Below are 17,651 nucleotides of genomic sequence, written 5' to 3'. Positions count from 1 at the left end.
AAAAAGATCAGGAGACCTCTACTCAAAGACAAGAGATTGATCCAAATAAAATGAGAGGCAAATAAAAGTACCTGCTTAAAGTTAAAACCAAGTGCACAGATACCTTGAGTTCTCGCTTTAAGCAACTTTTTAAAAGACCTAACCAATGATCCTAATCACATGGGACAGGTAAGGTCTCCACCACAACTCCAACATCCCTTCCTCCATCAAGGTGTTCCCAAAGGTTCCCAGCCATTTTTCTTGTGCTCTCTGTCTGCTCATAGGAAAGGAGCAAACTGAAAACCACATGTGTCCAAAACTGAGATATGCATCACAGTAAAAAAAAAAAAAGAAAAACCCTGCAGGAGATAAAGATTTTAATTCACTTGTAATAAACAAAATTTTAAAAAATCTTTATTGAGATTATGTTATGTGCCAAGCACTGCCCTAAACCACTGGTGTTGTTCATTGCTAAGTTGTGTCTGACTCTTTTGCAACCCCATAGACTGTAGCTTGCCAGGCTCCTCTGTCCATGGGATTTCCCAGGCAAGAACAGGAAAGTGGGTTGCGATTTCCTTCTCCAGGGGATCTTCACGAACCAGGGATTGAACCCATTTCTCCTTCATTGGCAGGCGGATTCTTTACCACTGAGCAATTCTTGGGATCCATCAATAAACAAAACAGACAAAAAGCCCTGTCATAGAGGTTACAGTAGAGTATATCTGGGAGCAGAGAAAAGAGACAATAAGCAAAATCAACAAGCAAATTTTAGAGCTTGTTGGAAGGTAACAATTGCTATGGAAAACAGAACAGGGATCACAAGCAGGGAAGTGCAGCTTTAAGCAGGAAAGCAGACTTCTGAAAAACAATTAAAGAGCAGGTATGAAGGAGACAAGTGAATGGCTCATAGAGATACCTCACAGAAAAAGTGATTCAAGGAGGGGAAACAACCAGCATAAAGTCCCTAAGACAGTGGGACTGGAGCCAAATAAGCAGGAGGCAGAGCAGTCGCTATCCTGGGAGAGGCAAGGGGAGATGCGGAGAGTAGGATGATTCTGTAAGACCTTGTAGGTCATAAGGACTTCAGATTTTACGATGCATATGGGAAGTCACTGCAGGATTTTTGAAGAGAGAGTTATGATCTTGTTGCTCTGCTGAAAAAGACTGCAGAGAGCCAGGACAGAAGCAGAGAAACCCATCAGGAACTTAACTGCAGAAATCTAGACAAGAGAGAAGACTGGTTTAGACTAGCCTAGTGAGCAATGGAGGTGGTAAGAAGTGACTTGATTCTGGATATATTTTCAAAATAAGACTGAGCCAAGAATACCAAGTATGAATAAGTCAGGGATGATTCCATTTTCTTTTCACTTGAATGTTGGACAGAGCTGTCATCTAGTACGACAGATTACACTGCACCTTAGGCAGGTTTAAAGAGGAACATGGAATTTTAGTTTGAGTTTACTACTTCACATCCAAAAGGAAATTCAGAACAGGTTTTACAGAACACAGGAGGTAAGTCTGGGCTGGAGATAGAAAAATGGAAGCCATCAGCATATAGGTATTTAAAGCCATGACGTTGGATGAGATCATCAGAGGAATATAGAAAGTAAAGTGAACCAAGAGCACTTCAAGAGGAGGACGAATCATAAAGACTAAAGAAGGAGAGTAATTAGTAAGAAGAGAAACCTTAAATACTTCCCCTGGAAGAAGGGGAGTATGAACAATTCATTTTGTGTAAGTCCCATGTAGTATGCAAATCACTTTGCTGAAACTTGACGTGAGGTTAAAGTTCTTAACTGTAGTAAAGTGATAGGTAAAATACTAAAATCATAACTTTTTTAAAAAGAAGTGAACTCATCTTACACATTTCCTAGAAATAATAGATTTCCTAATAGAGTCATTACTGAAATTATTCTTAGTACTAAAAGTATGGGCTTTCCAGGTGGCTCAGTGGTAAAGAATCTGCCTGCCAGGCAGGAGACGCGGGTTCGATCTCTGGGTCAGGAAGATCCCCTGGAGAAGGAAAAGGCAACCCACTCCACTATTCTTGCCTGGAGAATCCCATGGACAGAGGAACCTGGCAGGCTACAGTCCATGAGGTTGCAAAAGAGTCAGACAAGATTTGATACAACTTATTGACTAAATAACAAAAACTAAAAGTATACTATTTTACCTATTTCATCTTTTTAAGATAAAACCAATTAAAACCCTATATCACTTTAAAAATTAATTTTAAGAGCCTAAACGGCTTATGCTACAATGTATCTCAAAGACTGAGGGTAGGGGAGTGGACTTTAAAACACCAATTCAATAGCCTGGCATGCAAACGGTTATAAACTGCCATTACTTTTCTCTTTCAAGAGCTCAGATACAGAAGGTTAAGTTAAATCAAACTCCTTAGTCATGATACTAATAATTTTCCCCCTTTCTGCTTAATTTTGTTTATAGGGGGAAAAAGCTTCTATTCTTATCTAAACCAATGTTTTACCTGTGCTTTGTACATAAACTACATTTCTAAGATCAGAACACACAAAGTCATGTTCACAAATACTGAAAGAGGAAACAATGAAACTCAACTTTATTTATTCATGTTGTTCAGTCGCTAAGTCGCCTCCCACTCTTTGCAACCACATGGACTGCAGCACACCAGGCTTCCCTGTCCTTCACTAACCTCAGGTCCTTCATAAATGTCATATTGACTGTCATTTAATATCTAATTATTAGAATGTTCTCCCTACTAAAAGCAGATTAACGTCTATAAACTCTAAGAAGGCTTGGAGTGAGACAATCAAGAAAACATCTGCATCAAGCAGAAGAGACTATGATATTAAAGGATCCGGAAAAACTAAAGTGGAAACAAAATGGTAAATTAATGGCTCTTCATAATGTTGACCCTGATCCCATAAGAGTTATACAATACTCAGTATTCTTTATAATTTTAAAGAGCTTAATATTTTTAAGAAAAATTTCATCAGGCTTTGTTATAAGTTTCAGTATGAATCTCAGAAAGGTAAACAGAATGCCTCACTCTTTAAGTGCATCTGATAGACAGTTACACTGCTAAAGGCTGCAAAATTAAAAGAGACATTTCTAATTCAATGTTGGAGGCAGGGGGAAAGGATGAATTAATGAATTTTCCTTAGAATCTACAAACAATAAACCCAGTTATTTCTTGTTATATCCTTAAAGAAGAGCAGGTGGGGGGTCGGAGACAGGGGTGGGGGGGGGGCCACTTCTCAGATAACACATTAAATATGAAAGTATTTATAGCAAGGCATGTCTACTCAAAACAGATCAACTCAAGAGTACTCTGGTGTTATTCTTGGGACAATCATACCAGTCTCAGCAGCAACTAGTTCAGCCAAGCTGGAAACAGTGATACCATTCGCCTGCTAGGTGAAGTAGTGAAAAGAACAACCTAATTAACCAAGAATTCAAACTTTAAGAGAAGTCCTACACAATTTAGGGTGTTTAGTTCATTCACCTCAAGATGTTTATCTTTAGCAGAAAACGGTTGTCTAAATTTCTCAAGGGTTCCCACAAAGCATCTCAAAAAACCCCATAACTCTGAACAGTTAACTTCCAACTGCAGCTTTTTAAGCAGTGCTTATTAAGATACCTGCTAAGGAATCCTCTCCTGGAATAGGCCCAACCATGAACTTAAGATTCGTCCTTCCTCCCAAAAAGAACAGCTAGTATTAAACAACCCGTTCCTGAATTTAATCAGGGTGCAGCTTAGCTGAGGTTAGGATGCGGCTCCCCGCGCCTGGGGCTGTCGGTCTCCGGTACACACATGCTCCTTCACCACCGACGCGCGGGGCAGCACTGCCCACGTCTGATTACCGTACGACTTCTCTAGACTGCAGGTTAGGTTTTCTGTCGAGGTCCCCGAAGCCAAAAATCTCCTTGTTGGATAACCGAAGAGAGGAGGGAGAATCCGTAAGGAAGACACACCCCTCAGGGAGAGGAAGAATAACTTCCCCCTTCTCCCGGGCGGTCCCCAGATTTTTCCAAACTCTCCCCTCACGCTGCTTTCCCATCCTCAACCGCCCCACTCCGGGGCCCGGGGACAAGCACTGGTCGGCGGGAGGGGGCCTGAGCACGGACGAGCGCTGCTTCCCCAAGCACCCCGAGAGCGGCGAGGGCTGAAATTCCAGCATGGCGTAAGCGTGGCCCAGGGCCGCCGCCGGGGACACGCTCCCTCCGTCCACCGGCCGAGGAGGCGGTAATCCGCCTTCCCTCCCGGGGGCCCTCACGCCTGGCTAAAAATAGGCTCCTCGGTCACCCCAGGGCCCTCTCCCGCCGACCTCGCCCTCGGGAGACGTCCTCCGAGGAGGCGCCGCGGCGGAACCGAGGTCGGGCCGGGGCGGCCCGGTGAGGCCGAGAGGCCCCTCGGAGCCCGCCCGCCCCGGCAGCCGGGCCCAAGCTGGAGCCCGGCGGCGGAGACGACCCGGCGCCCGAGGCCTACGGCGGGGCGGCGGCGGGTGGTGTCGGGACCCCGCGGCCGCGCCCCCCGCCCGGCGCGGCCCTCCCGTCGGCCCGGCACTCCGCGGCCGGCGCAGCCCTCCCCCCTCCGCGGTCCCCGCGGTCGGAGCCCGGGCCCGGCGCGGCCTGCTCTCCCTTACCCTGTGCGGCCGGGAAAGGAGACCGGGAACACGCGGCGGCGCCGGCTCTACAGCCCCGGCCGCCCGCTCCGAATCGCCGCCGCCGCAGTTGCTCAGGTGCCGTCGCGCCGCCCGGCAGGAAACGGGCGGCTTCGGGGCGGGGCGGCCCCGGCACGTCCCGGCGTCTGGGCCCCGGCGGTGCCCGGAGACCGGCCCCTTAAAGGGACAGGCGTCGCCGCCTCGGCCCCCGCGCGCTCTCCCGCGCACTCGGTAAGTCCCAGCGTCCGGCGGGCTCGGGATTCCAGGGCTTTTCTCCAGAGATAACGTCCCGCAGCCAGGTGGAGGGTGGGCGCTCGAGGCACAGCGGAATTCTCTTCTTGCAGGAACCCCCACCCGCCGCGTCCTTCCTCCAAAGCTGGTTTCGTCTTGCATGGCCCTCCTACCGAAGCACCACCTGGCCCCCCAGACTGGAATTTTTTTTTTTTTAACCTTAAGCAAATGGTACTCGATTTCACCCAGCCCGTCCCAGATTCCTCCTCGGAAATCACTGGAAAACGAAATCTTCCATCCCTCTGTCTCCAGAGTTTCTCTCTGAATTCGTCGGACAACCCTGGCGTCAAAGAGAAAGATTTTAAACCGACCTAAATAAATTGTGTGCAAATACTGTGAAGCTGTTGTGTCTGCCAACCGGTGGCCATTCCTTAAGCCTGGGTAAATAACTGGAAGCTGTAACGGAAAGGAGAGGCTGGCCAGAATTCCTGCCTATTAGTTTGCTCTTTGCTAAAAGAATGACAGCGATCTTTCTGGTCCACTGGCGAATGAGATGTGTTTATTATTTACTGCTTATCAATTTCTCGCAGAATGCCAGACATTGTACAGAACATACACAAAACACTACAAACTCTCCTCAAATGTTATCAGCGCTCAAAATAATTCAAAAGCTTTTAGAGGGTGGATAGGGATACAAAAAATTAAGACTCATCACTAACACCTCCCCCTCCATACTGACAAAGGGGAACGAGCAATTTTTAAGTAATGAACATCAGAACAGTTCCTATACCAACAGGGTTTCCTTTGTATTGACTGGCTAAAAAGGTACTGTACCTCTATTTTTTTGTCAGAGGTTTCTAAAGACCCTCCAAAGTACAAACGAAAACTGAACAGTATGTGGTAGCCTGAGCTGTTGAGAATTCTGCCAGTCCTTCAGCCACTGTGTTCTCCAATGATGCATTCTGTCTTATTTTAACTCCGGAAGCGCCTCCTCTTTTTTCTTTCTCAGTAGGGTTACTCAGCACCTCGGCGGTTCCAACGTCCTCAAAGCAGTCTGTCTCTAAGCCGCGGGCTGTCTCCTGAGCCTGTGATAAAGGATCCAGCTTCACTGAAGAGAGAAGCCATTAGTCTCTTACTACAAAGGTGGGAAAAATCATTTCTGTAAAAGGAGTTTAAGGACTCTTGATTACCCTACCAATAACCGTCTAATTTCCTCTGGTTGGTACTAAAGCAGGTTTTAGGTTAGAATTTTTAAATTCTATAATTTTTATGATTTTTGTTAAAGCCCAGAGTCATTTTAGAGACAGTAATTTTTAGGTACACTTGTACATAAGACCAGAAACGAGCTTAGAGGCATGTTTACAGCAAATATGCCACTTCTTATATTCAGGGATCACTTATTTTTGTGTTCTGTAGTTTGAAACAAAGAAGTGTAAATGTATCAGCTATTCCAACTTCTCTGAGTTTTTGAACTTTGGCTTTTTAAAAGGAAGTGACTGTGTGCTTCATTCCTTATTATAAAGTTCATATTTATCCACATCAAATCAAAAAGATTTATTAGAAATGTTATGCATGGTAAACCCTACTAGGAATTAAGACCTACCCTCTAAGTTTTGAAATATAATATAATTAACTATAATTAAACAGATATAATTAACCTTGGTTGCTGCTTACTACCCTCAGTGTTACCGAAACAGCAACTAACTTGCTAAAAAGGATTAACACTCCCAGTAGCTGAGCTATCTCTAGCTGTGACAACTTAGAAAATAAATTTTATTGAAAATGATAAAGTGTAACACTGTTAACTAAAGAGTATTCCCCCCATCTCTTTAACAAAGTACAATTTTTTGGAGAGTACCTTCCAATTTTTAACATGTAATAATTCTTTTTTCTAATTTTGGAAAAGCTTTAAAGACTCACAGTACATATCTCTAGCAGACAGAGAGAAAGCAGGCTATTCCTGTTTTGTCTAGGGAAGACTTCCCAGAAGTGGTGAATTATATAGAGATTTGAGTAGTACATGAGTAACAGATTACATCTCCAACTTCACCAGTGAAGGGATGGCAGAGATGAAACTATAACAGAAGCATTTCACAGAATTAAAAGTAAAAACCAGATTCCAGGTCCACCTTTTCCACCCAAATAGTGGAGTGGGGCCGTTCATACAGACAGCTACAACTGCAGATCTAGAGATAACCAGGTATCCTAACAAAGTATCTGGCACTTAACTGCTTATCAGAGATCTGCATTGTTCATGTTCACGTAAAATCTCTTCAAGCATATGGCATTCAAATTCTTTCATAACAGACTAAAGGTGACCGTGAATCATTCGCCACTCTTTGCATAGAGAGGTGGGATCAGTGTCCCTCCTTTTGATTCTGAGGGGGCCTCTGTGACCGTCCTGACCAACAGGGTATGCCAGAAGTAACACTGTGTCAATTTCTGGGCCCAGATTGTAAGAGACAGGCAATTTCACTTGCTGTCTCTTAGAACCATTGATCTTAAAGCCCTAAGCTGCCATGTGAGAAGTCCAGCTACCTCTTTGGAGAGACCATGTGGCAAGGCCTTGAGACTACAGGGGGAGGAAGAGAGGACTAGCTGGGCACAGCCTTCCAACTGCCTCCACCAAGGTGCCAAACATACGAAAGTAGGCTTCTAGAAACCCCAGACCATCCATGCTACAAGCTAAATACCACAAAGTGATCCCAGTCAGTAGTTCATGGAGCAGAAAAACTACCCAGCCAAGCCCTGCTTGAATTTCTGACTGTATTTAATTTTTTATGACTTTTGGATAGTTTGTTATACAGTAATAGATAAGCAACACATCTTACTTCCACTCCTAAATAGCTGCAAGAAATCTTAGGGTCTTATTTCAGCAGAAGGGAGTTTCCACTGTGCCTGTACAATCCTGAGACATAACTGGGGCCTTTGCAGGGAAACTTGGGCAGGATTGATTAGGGAGGTAAAGCTACCTGTGTAGCATGCGTGTATGCTCAGCCACTCAGTGGTGTCCAGACTCCTTGCCACCCTGTGGACTATAGCTCACCAGGCTCCTCTGCCCATGGGATTCTCTAGCCAAGAATACTGGAGTGGGTTGCCATTTTCTTCTCCAGTGGATCTTCCTGATCCAGGGATTGAACGCGTGTCTCCTTCATCTCCTGCATTGGCAAGCAGATTCTTTACTGCTGAGCTGCTAGCTCAGTTGATTAGTATTAGTTGTTCAGTGAGCCCTAAATTTTAAAATGTGGTCAACATGAAGGCAACTTAGTCACACAAAGGGGAAAAAAAGTTGCTCTCTTTCACCACTGTTGTTTGTACAAGCTTCACCCCAAGCAGCTAAGTTGCAGGGAGGAACCTCAGCCTGAGGAGTCAGGCAAGAGAACATGGATATTTCAGCATAACTGTCACCACTCCTGCCCAAATAATTCTTAAGAGCATGACCTGGTGAGAGCAGATCAGTAGCAACAAATCAAACCAAGTCAGCAATATTTGCAACATGCACAGCATCATGTTAGGTGTTTGAATATAAATCATGCATTCAAAAATATGTGTCCCACAGAAAAGTGCCTTTTTTTTAAACCACACTTCTATTTGCTTGCTCATATTCAGCTCCTCTTGATAACTCTAAGATCCCAGTCAGTCCGTGCCCAGTGTTTTCTCCTCCCTATACTATGACAACCCTGTAATTAACCTTTCCCAGGCTTTGTTCCATTTATTTCGGGCCACATCTCCAGTTTACCAATTTCCTTTGATCCAGGTCAACAATTTTTAAAAGCTACCTTTTGTTACTTCCACACATTGTTTTGGAAATGTTGTATTTGTGAGAGTGAATAAACAGACTACAAGCTCCATTGTGAATCGTTAGGCTGTGAAGGCTGTAGAATAATTCCTCTGAATGCCAACTCTCATGACACAGACTTCTGGATGTGAGCCCTCTGGGCCTCCTTGGGGACCTTAGTCCATCAGCAGTGCCCTTTCCTTCTGAATCTTCAACCTTTCCCTCTCATCAGTCATGAGTGTATTCAGGAATCTCTCCACTTAAATGAGGGGGAAAACAGTTCTTTCAAACTCCAGATCACCCTATCTACCCATTTCCTTCAAAACCAGGTTTTTGATTGATTGGTAGATTGGTAAGCAACTCACTTGACTGTATTCTCACTACCCATTCACTCACTGCTTATACTCCAGGAACCTACTTCTGCTTCTGCCCCAACTGGATCCTGACACACCTCTCATTGAAGTCACCGAGGATCTCCCTGCTACTAACTCTTCTCTGTCACACATCACAGCTGATTACTTCCTGTAAGGCTTTTCTTTCCTTAATCTCGGTAACCTCACCACATGGCTCTTCTGGCCCCTCTTTTCCTTCTTTCCAGCCTGAAGCTCCTCGAGTTTTGTGTTTTTCTTCTCTGTCTGGATGAGGGTTAGAGTTAGGGCTAGATTACTTAATCATCTGCTTCTAAAAATTTGGCTTCTGATCTCTGCAGCGACACAGCATAGTTCTATTTGGGCTGAATGCAGTTAATTCTATCAGTTTGCCTGAGATTTTCCCACATTTGTTATTCAAAGTCTCATATCCCAGGAAACCCCCCAGTTCCAGGAATTCTGGGACAGCTGATCACCTTAGTGAGACATTGAAATAATTCAACACATTTGCTGTAGCGTGGATCTTGTTTATGTCAGGCCCAACTACTCTCCCAAAATATATCCTTGATGACACCCGGGCTTATTCTGTATCCCAGAGGGAACCATCTGACAATGGCTTGCCCATTCATTCACTAGCTTCTCTTCACAAACATCCTGTTTACATGTCTTTGGGGACAGTGCTTTCTTGGCAAGTTGAAGGGAAAACTCTGACTGTCATGCTAATGTGTGCTCTTTACTCATATTGTCCCATATTTTCTAGGACATGAATGTGGTACTCTGATCTTTATCTTTTTTTGTGAATTCTCATTAATCTAATTTTTCCAGCGGTATGAAAAATTTATGTTAGATCTGCAAGGGATGATAGAAATCATCTAATCCAACCCAAATATTTCATATTCATTTGCAATGCTCCGTTATTTAAGCCTTTTTACTTTTGTTTTAGTTTATGATATGTCATGTTCACCAAGCATTCATTTCCTTAACTGACCAAAAATTATACTTACCCATTTAATCCAATAATTTATTTTTTGCTTGTATGATTGTGAGCTCTGACTTTTCTAGAAAAAGCTCAGTGTTCTTTCGTATCTCATCAGAAGTCACTCTCAATGGGGGTTTGTTGGTGGGGTACCCTAATCTCCTAAGTATTGAGCATCACTGTCATTTTCTATTGTGTCTGGGTAATGACATCAGTGATTGTTAAAAGATCTGTTCACAGATGGACTGAGCTTACAGCACCAATCACAGAGTAGAACTCAAGATTAAGATTTATTTCATTTCAGGTCAGAAACAACTGAGATAAAACAATCCCTCCCACAAAACCTCTATTGGTACTACCCTCAGCCATATAATGGGGTAAATAGATTGCTAGTCTTGTATTATGCTCTTATGAATCAGTTCTTCTGATTTTTCAAGGACAACAATAAAGAAGAGCAGAATTTTCAAAAAACAATGAACTGTGAATTTAAATACTAATCAAGAAATATTCATCATGCTTAGAAACTCAGAGTCTACCTCCTGTGAAATTACCAGGAGAGAAAGGAGATGTCTACTGTCAGCTAAAGGCCAATGAAAGAGATTTTTGGTTTACCACTTTTTTCCTTCTTTGACTTTAAATTTTATTTTTCTATAACTGTATTTCTTCTACTGAGTGCATCAGGACTGTTATGAGAGATCTGAATTCCCATTGGTTCAGGAGATTGAAAAGAAACTAAATTACAAGAGCATAAAGGTCAACAGTAACAAACTGCTTTCAGCTTCTAGCCTAGCAATAGAGGATATAATGTCAAGATTAGCGAACAGCTCAGATCCAAGCACAGATACGCCACTGGAAAGTTCAATGAATACTTTTGGCAAAAGTTATTTAATATTGAGAAAAGGGAAATAGCATATCTCTGAAAAAGAAAAAAATGTTTTGATTGAAAGAAGTACAAATCAACAACTGAGGTATTACACAAAGCATCAGGTTTGAATGATTCCTAAACTTCCTTCCAGTTTCTTTTCATAAATTTTGTAGTCAATCTTATCCCATCAGTTGTAGGAATCTATTGTTGATGGCGAACAATTTTCAAATGACTTCAGAGCAGAAAGTAAATCTAGGCTAGAACTACAAGATTCTTTAGCAAAAAGTCAGAGAGGTTTAAGGTGGAGCAGATTAGATCCTTACAAACAGACAGAAGCTCTAAGGATTTTTAAGAGCCTACCTTGCAGATGTTCTCTGTTTAAACAGTGGGGCTTCTAAAAATCTAAAGCCATTGTCCCACCACAACTTCAAAGAGAGTCCAAGGTAGATAATAGCTTATTTGAAAGAGATTTATGGGCCTGGCTTTTTTTTTCCTTAATATTTGTTTATTTATTCATATGGCTGCACCCAGTCTTATTTGCGGCAGGCACATGGGATCTTTAGTTGCAGCGTGTGGGATCTAGTTCCCCTACCAGGGACCCAACCCAGGCCCCCGGCATTGGCAGCGTGGAGTCTTAGCCGCTGAACCACCAGGGAAGTCCCCTGACTTTTATATCATGAAAAATAGATTATAAATGGACACTTGGGAAGTCCACAGAGTTTTTAAAGTAATTATATCAACATGAGCTAAAAAAGAAAGAGACCTACAGTACCTGCCATGGCTTTACTAGCATTTCCCAAAGTGTAGTCCACATATTATGTATGATCCACATCAGACCACGTGTTCTGAATTTTGGGGGAGGATGGGTGGAAGGAGGCCTATTCAGGACTTAATATTTTTCATAGGCAATACTTTTGAATGTTAAAGTTTGCTATAACCCTACTTACTCATTCCTAATTATATTACTCCTGTGGCACTGCCTTCCAGTCCCTCATGTGGGAATACTACCACCTTCCATTCCTCACATATTGTCTATAGTTTAAATTTTACACATTCTGGAAATTTTGCCATTTCAGCAATATGGATGGACTTGGAGGGCATCATGCTAAGTGAAATAAGTCAGACAGGAAAAGACACATACTATATGATATCACTTATATCTGAAATCTAAAAACTACAACAAACTAGCGAATGAAGCAAAAAAGAATCAGACTTACAAACTAGTTACCAGTGGGGAGAGGGGAGGGGAAAGAGGCAGTATAGGGGAAGGAGAAAAAAAAAGGGTTATTACGAACCATAGAAATCACTTGTGTGACACTTTTGAAGCTTGTAAAGCACTGTAGAATTTAAAGAATCATTCATTCAATAAAGAATATATTAAATAAATAAACATTTTTATACATTTTTTTCAGTAAATTAGTAATGGATCAATTGGTCAAGGAAAGTGTGATGCCTCCCTCATCATATACACACAAAAAAACTTATTTCAAACAGATTGTACCCCTAAATATGAAAATTAAAATAATGTTTTTAGAAGAAAACATAGGAGAATATCTTCATAATCTTGAGATAGACATTTGTTACATAAGAGAAAAAAGTATTAACATAAAAGATTAAAAATCTCACTTCTTTAAAATGAAGAACTTCTTTGCATCAAAAACATCATTACGAGAGTGACATGCAAGGTAGAGCTGGGAGAAGATATTTGAAATACATATAGCCAACAAAATACTTATTTCCAGAATATGTAAAGAGCTCCTACAACTCTAAAAGGAAAAGGCAGACATCCTGTTTTTTAACAGACAAAATACCTGAATAGGCACTTTACAAATGAGGTTATCCAAATGACCAATAATCATATAGATATATGTCCACTGTAACTAATTATCAGAAAATTGAAAATTAAAGCTACATTGATTGGCAAATAAGAATTAAAGATGTTCGGTGTTATTAAGTCACTAAGGAATTGCAAACTTAAAACATAATTAGATCCCTCAGCACATTTACTTGATAAAGATCCTGATGCTGGGAAAGACTGAAGACGAGGGAAAGGGAGCAACAGAAGATGAGATGGTTAGATAGCATCACCGCCTCAATGGTGAGTTTGAGCAAACTCTGATAGATGGTGAAGGACAGAGGAGCCTGGCGTGCAACAGTTCATGGGGTCGCAAAGGGTCGGATGTGACTTAGCAACCGAACAACAGTAACAACAGCACACCTAGCAAGATTTTGCCAAGTGCTGACAAGGACGCCGAGCAACCGAAACTCTCATACATTGCTGGTGAAAACGCAAAATGACACACTACTTTAGAGAAGAGTTTCTTATAAAATTAGATATTCACTTACCTTATGCATTAGTTCACTGCTGCTGCTGCTGCTAAGTCACTTCAGTCGTGTCCAACTCTGTGTGACCCCATAGACGGCAGCCCACCAGGCTCCTCCGTCCCTGGGATTCTCTAGGCAAGAACACTGGAGTGGGTTGCCATTTCCTTCTCCAAAGCAGGAAAGTGAAAAGTGAAAGTGAAGTCGCTCAGTCGTGTCCAACCCTCAGCAAGCCCATGGACTGCAGCTTTCCAGGCTCCTCGGTCCATGGGATTTTCCAGCCAAGAGTTCTGGAGTGGGGTGCCATTGCCTTCTCCGATTAGTTTGCTAGGTTTTCCATAACAAAATATCACAGACTGATCAGCTTAAACAACAGACATTAATTTTCTCACAATCTGGAGGCTAGAAGTCCAAGATCAAAATTGTCACCAGGTTTGCTTTTCCTAAGGACTCTCCTCAGCTTGCAGATAGGCACCTTCTTACTATGATCTCACATTGTCTTTTCTGCACTTGTGCTCTGACCTCTTCTAGGTCAGACCTAGTCAATTGAATTTGGGCCCATTCTAATGACTCCCATTTTAACTTAACTACATCCTCTTGGACTTTAATAATAAACATATTATCTAATTTAAAGAAATTAAAATGGAAAAGGAATAATGATTACCACTACACTTCTGAAACCCCTAAAGACCAGCAATCCTAAATGTTGGCAAGGATGTGGAGCAACTGAAAGATCTGCCTTCACTCGGTGGTGAGAGTATCAGTCAGTTCAGTTCAGTCACTCCGTCACGTCGGACTCTTTGCAACCCCATGGACTACATGCAGCACGCCAGGCTTCCCTGTCCATCACCAACTGCCAGAGCTGGAGTTAGTAGGAGTATAAATTGGTACAAACAGTTTGGGAAATTTATAGTACTTACAGCTAAATATGTTTATACTCTACAACCAGAAATTCCACTCTAATAAATATACCCAACAGGAGTGAGTGCATATATGCACCAAAAGACATGTATGAGAAGCTTCACGGAAAAGCTAGAAGCAACTTCTATGTCCATCAACAGTAAAATGGACTAAAAAATAATGTGTCCCCTGGTGGTTTAGTGGTTAGGATTCGGTGCTTTCACTGCCGTGGCCAGGGTTCAATTCCTAGTCAGAGAACTGAGATTTTATAAGACACATGGGTCAAAATTAAAAAACTAAAGTAAAAAATAAACTTTTTAAACTACCAAAAATTAAACAAACCAATAAAATAATCTTTATTATGGTGTATCCACATAATAAAATACTATAAAACAATAAAAAAAAACCAAACTACTGTTATATGCAACCATGTAAATCAATCTCATAGACATGACATTGATTAAAAGAAGCTGGACACACTATACCATTCATTTACATGACGTTTAAGAACAGGTGAAACTAACTTATAGTGAGACTGATTAGAATAGTGATTATCTTGTGGAGTGGGGCGGTGAGGACTAAAAGGGGACATTAAGAAACCTCCCAATAAGCTAAGAATATTCTGTATGTTTTTTTCCCAGCGTTGTGAGGTAGAACATTCTGTCTTGATCCAAGTGATAGTTACACTGGTATATACATATGTAAACTTCCATTGAGCTGTGTTGCTAGATTAGTGTTTTGCTGTACCTAAAGTACACTTCAATTTGGAAGAGAAATAATAAAAACAAAATTGTATCCATATTTTTATGGGGGGAAGTACATGGGACTACAGATGATGAAACAAGACTGACCTCATGTTGATAATTGTTGAAGCTCAGAGATCCATATACTGAGGCTCATTTTATCTCTCCATTTTTTTTTCCTCTGAAGAGAAAGCTTTTATCCATTACAGACCCATTTCAAAGCCACTTATAGGAAGCCATAAGATTTTCTTCTTCCTTCAAGCTTCTAGAGAGCATTTTGCTCGATTAGTAGAAACTCTCATTACCAGCCTCCTCTTAACTTGTTCTCCAGACTCAGGGGCTCTCTCCATTCTCTCTGTACTATTCACTGCTTTGCAACACCTGTGCCAAAGGCCACACACTAGAACACCCAAGAACATCTATGCTGGTGAATGAGGATGCTTACCAAGGGTCAGTTATGTTTTCTCAAGTCAAATTTCTGTGACTGCATTTACATGATTTAATCAAATACTGAGTGCAAAAAGAACTGTTTATTAAAACTGTGTCTATTACTTTGGAAAGAGTGGTAAATACAAATTTTAATGTCAAAATAGGTGTGTGTGTGTAACTGTGAATTTTATTAAAACCCACTAAATTGTACAGTTTATAGGGGTGATTTTATAGTGTGTGAATTATTTTAATAAAGCTGTTATAACAAATTAGGAGTGTGTGAGATGAATACAAAAGATTACAAGGACCTTGAAAAAAATCTAAAAGACCTTTGCAATTACATTGCTAATGTCTTTAATTTCTTATTTATCTTTTAAGAAAAAAGTATAAGGGAAATCATATGCAACTCTTTTCAGTGTGATTTATGCAAGAAAAGCAATGTGGAACTTCAATCACTAAACTTATACTCAGAGAAATGTTAACCCTACATCAAACTATTGGAGAATAAATGGTCATTGATATGGTTTGGGGCTAAAATAAAATGTTTAAAAATTAATGTATTTCTTGTTCCTTTCTTGTTGATTCCATGTGTGTTGTATATAATTAATATATATATTTTATTGCAATATAATTCACAAATCATACGATTCACCCATTTAAAGTATTCAAGCCAATAATTTTAAGTATATTCAGTTGTAAAACCATCACCACAGTCAATTTTAGAATATTTTCAATATCCCAAAAAGAAATCCCATAGACATTAGTAATGAATATCCATTTCCACCGAAGCCCTTTGGCTCTTGAAAACTACTAACCTACTTTCTGTCTTCATTGATTTGCCTATTCTGTACATTTTATGTAAATGGAATCATACAAAATGTGAATTGTGACTGGCTTCTTTCAGTAATTTTTTACGCTGAGTAAAAAATTACTCAGCGTAATTTTTTCAAGATTCATCCATGTTATACCATTAATTAGTACTTCATCCCTTTTTTGACTGAATAATATTGCATTTTGTGAATATATCATTTAATTTATCCATTTATCAACGGATGAACATTTGAGTTGTTTCTGGCTAAATAACACTGCTACGAACATTTGTGTGCAAATTTTGTGTACAAATTGTGTTTTCAGGTCTCTTTGGTATATATCTAGAAGCAGCGTTGCTAGCCTCTTATGGTAATTATGTTTAATCTTTCCAGGAACTATCAAACTGTTTTCTGCAAGAGCTGCACTAATTCCTACCAATTATAGATGAGGGTTCCAGTTTCTCCATATCCTCACCAACATTTAAAATCATATGTCTTATTTTATTATAACTATCTTACTGAATATGAAGTGGTATCTCATTGTATTTCTGATTTGCCTTTCCTGCTAATTAATGATGTTGAGCATCTTTCCATGTACCTGTTGGCCATTTGTACATCTTCTTCGGAGAAATGTCTGTTTGAGTCCTTTGTGCATTTTTAATACACATTGTTTGGTTTATTTGCTATTGAGTTGTATGATTAGAAGAATTAATATTATTAAATTGTTTCTACTACCCAAAGAAGTCTACAGAGTCAATGCTGTCCTCATCAAAATCTCAATGGCAATTTTTTACAGAAATAGAAAAAAATCCTAAAATTCATATGGAACCACAAAGATTCCAAATAGTCAAAGCAATCTTGGAAAAGAACAAAGATGAAAATATATTTAAACTATATATTTTCAAAATATATTTTAAAACTACAGTAATTAAAAGTGTGGTACTGGTATAAAGACAGATATGTAGACCAAAGGAAGAGAATAGAAAGCCCAGAAAAAAAATCCATGCATATATGGTGAATTGATCTTTGACAAGAGTACCAAGAATATACAATGAGGAAAAGATACTCTTCAATAAATGGTGCTAGAAAAACAGGGTATCCATATGCAAAAAAATGAAATTGGACCCCTACTTTACAGCATACACCAAAAATCAGTTCCAAATGGATTAAAGACTTATATGGCATTTCCCTGGTAATCCAGGTTAAGAATCCGCCCGCCAATGCAGGGGACATGGGTTTGATCCCTAGTCTGGGACAATTCCATAAGTTAGGGGCAGCTAAGACCACGTGCCACAACTATGGAAGCCCGCATGCCCTGAAGCCCATCCTCAGCAACAAGAGAGGCTCCCACAATGAGAAGCCCAAGCTGCGACTAGAGCATAGCCCCCACTCACCCCAACTGGAGAAAGCCCATGCTCAGCAAAGAAGACCAGCACAGCCATAATTAAATAAGTATTTTTTTTTAAGTTACAGAACCATGAAGTCTTTCCCCCATGCAAATCAAGCAAGTGCATCCAGAATAATATGGAGCCCACAGAGCATGGACCCAACAGTCCACTGATCGCTCAGGATCAGGTTCCTGCTGAGTCAAATTTCCTGGCACCCAGG

General features: G+C 40.9%; 1 protein-coding gene and 1 long non-coding RNA gene across 14 annotated transcripts in view; one reads left to right on the top strand and one right to left on the bottom strand.

The window, feature by feature from the left end:
* KTN1 (kinectin 1) overlaps positions 1 to 4,838 on the bottom strand; it is a 112,913-nt gene extending 108,075 nt beyond the window's left edge. For 12 of the 13 annotated variants that reach the window (XM_027554175.1, XM_027554178.1, XM_027554182.1 and 9 more), the window contains exon 1: positions 4,605 to 4,838. The gene's annotated coding sequence lies outside the window, so the exon portion shown is untranslated. Of the gene's footprint in view, positions 1 to 3,598; positions 3,623 to 4,604 lie in introns of those variants that run through there. The other variant, XM_027554176.1, reaches the window with a different exon arrangement.
* Positions 4,761 to 16,769, top strand: LOC113900417. Its single transcript, XR_003513134.1, has 3 exons — positions 4,761 to 4,853; positions 4,967 to 5,996; positions 16,437 to 16,769. It is a non-coding gene; the product is annotated as an uncharacterized LOC113900417 (long non-coding RNA).
* Positions 16,770 to 17,651: the final 882 nt, after the last annotated feature.

The sequence above is a fragment of the Bos indicus x Bos taurus genome, chromosome 10 (assembly GCF_003369695.1).
Source record: "Bos indicus x Bos taurus breed Angus x Brahman F1 hybrid chromosome 10, Bos_hybrid_MaternalHap_v2.0, whole genome shotgun sequence".
Classification (NCBI taxonomy): Eukaryota; Metazoa; Chordata; class Mammalia; order Artiodactyla; family Bovidae; genus Bos; species Bos indicus x Bos taurus.
Note: the sequence above shows the minus strand (reverse complement) of the source record. Positions and strands in the feature narration are given on the sequence as shown.